This window comes from Alosa alosa, chromosome 24, assembly GCF_017589495.1.
Source record: "Alosa alosa isolate M-15738 ecotype Scorff River chromosome 24, AALO_Geno_1.1, whole genome shotgun sequence".
In the NCBI taxonomy this organism is placed as follows: Eukaryota; Metazoa; Chordata; class Actinopteri; order Clupeiformes; family Clupeidae; genus Alosa; species Alosa alosa.
Window position 1 is genome coordinate 5,132,329 of NC_063212.1, and position 2,500 is coordinate 5,134,828.

The following is a 2,500-nucleotide window of genomic DNA, read 5'->3' on the forward strand; positions in this document are numbered from 1 at the left end:
CTGTATGAAGAACCTGCCATGGCTACAGCCTACACCACTGAGCCAACTCAACACAACAGCAAACTCCTCGCAGACCCAATGCTGTTGTTGACTTGGCAAGAAGACTATTACGGTGGGAGCAGTCGAATGCAAACAGGGACGCTATCAATGTTTGAACTGACAAATGAAGACGAAAAGGAGCACTTGGGTGCACTAAAACAAAAGAGAACATTCTGACTTTGTTGATGTGGCATTGCAGCATAGCTGGTGGAGAATTCAACAGTGAGGTCTAGGATAGACTTTCTAAAACTGAACTTTCTAAAACTGAGAGCTGTTCTGTGTAGACAAGCACAGTGTGCAAGTTCACATTACACCGACAGACATAAAACAAAGCTTTTGCAGGGAAATCCTCCTGTATTTCACCAGGTAAATGATAAATGTATCCCTAAAAAAAATGACAAATGACAAAACATTGGTGCATTCATTAGCACAACACAGACTCAGCCTGAAGTTGTTTACATACTCGGAGCTTAGTTAATGATATAATTCCAAATGGTTTGACTGTGGAATGTGTACATAAAAAGCCTTCAAAGAAGTAGATTAGTACCAATTAAACAAGGCAATGTAAACACTTAAAAATAAGCAATTTAAATAAGCAATAAAATTAAGCAAGGCAATTTCAACACAGGTAGACAAATTCTCCTCAGCACCACCAACATGATATGCTGCTTCAGCACCCTGGACAGCAACCAAAGCCCACTGTTGGTGGATCGGTGGACATACAGACATACACAGCTCAAATTGATGTCTTACTGGGCTCTAAGCTGAGGGAAAAAAACGGGACACACAAGTGATCAGCTCACAACGCGTGAAAAGGGACATGTTCCGCTTACAGCATCCATTGAAGGGACTCAAAAATCTGTGAAGTGGACTGATGGAGCTACAATCACAGGCCCATTACGCACAGCTGGAGCGAACAATGGGGGTGTCTTTTAGGAGTGCGTGCGCGCGCGCGCGGTTATTTGTAACAAAAGCATGGCAGATTGACAAATGACAGTTTACTTCATCACTAATCAAGAGCCAATCTCGCTTCAGTCACAGCCTGATGTGAGCTTGTACCTGTCAGGTGTGCCACACATAGACAGGTGCATCAAAGCAGGAGTGGAATGACTATCAGTCTCCTCCGTTCCTTCATGAACGCCGCGGTCAATCTCTTTATCTTCGTTCCATACAGTCCTCATTTGTGTGCCACTCTCAAATCATTACTTTCGCTCTCCGCATCAAGCACTGAATCAGTGAATCCAGGTTGGTTGGCACCCTTTCATTTTCTCGGTGTAGTAGGTTCTTTGGCAGACACACACACACACACACACACACACACACACACACACACATACACATACACATACACATGCTGCTCATAACCCCCTTTAATAAAGCCCGACCGTAGATCACACCCTTCTAGCATCCAAAGCCACGGGTTAGGGAATTAGACATGGACACACACACACACACACACTCACACACCCAGACACACACACACACAGACACAAAAACACAAACACACACAGACACACACACACACAACCCACACCTTCTCGTTCTTTTCATGTCACCACACAACACAGAGGTCCAAATAGGATTAGCGCCTATGTTTATTCCAGGGCCAAGCCCATTCACTTTAAATTAGACCCAACGTCATTCACACACACACACAAACACACACACACACACAGAGAAACACTCCCAAGCATCTCCCAAAGAGAGAGTGAAGTGGGTGTTTGCATGTGTCTACATGTGTGGGTGCATGTCAGTGTCTGGCTGCACGGCTCTGCAAACAAGACGTCATGAAACATCTCTGAAAGCTGCTAACGTTGGCGGCAGGTCTGAGCTACACTCGCATGGCTGCGGGGGTGCTAGCGGCGGCGGCGGTGGTGGTGGTGATGGTGGTGGGGTGGGGGGTTGCAGCCTTGGTGTGGGGACACCTAAACGGATTTCTGCTCTGAGAGGAAGAGAAGGCGAGGGCGAAGACATTGATTTTCTTTTTTCTTTTCCCTGCACCTGCCTCTAACGCAATCACCGGCAACGTTTGCAAACCTGAGCCCAGAGGTGCCCGGGCCTGTGTGAAGCGCGGCAGGCTCGAGGTTGCTGCGGGCGACGGCTCTTTGTGAGAGCGTTCGAAAAGCTCGCCCCACAATCTTTTCCTTGGGAAAGACAAAAAAAAAAAAAAAAAAAAAAGAACACGGTCATTGCAACGCTGAGGCCTTAGAAAGTCGGCCCTCAGAAGTACTGGTGTTTGGCAACACGTTTTTAGGCGATTCCAAAGAGGAACTTCAATAAAGTGGGCATAGAAAGGCACACGTGAGTTCTTCCTCATCTAAAGACACACTGAGTTGGAAGTTGGTGAACTTGTGCTAATTCTCAGTCATCTCTTCCATTGTGGGTGGGGGTATTTTAATATCTGTTTATATGTGTTTACATGTCCACTACCTTTAAAGGAAGACGAGTTGTACATTTCCAT

General features: G+C 46.1%; 1 protein-coding gene across 2 annotated transcripts in view; it reads right to left on the reverse strand.

Annotated features, from left to right (window-relative positions):
• The window catches only part of arap2 (ArfGAP with RhoGAP domain, ankyrin repeat and PH domain 2), a 113,381-nt gene that overhangs the window by 40,788 nt on the left and 70,093 nt on the right, over nucleotides 1-2,500 (reverse strand). The window lies entirely within an intron of this gene.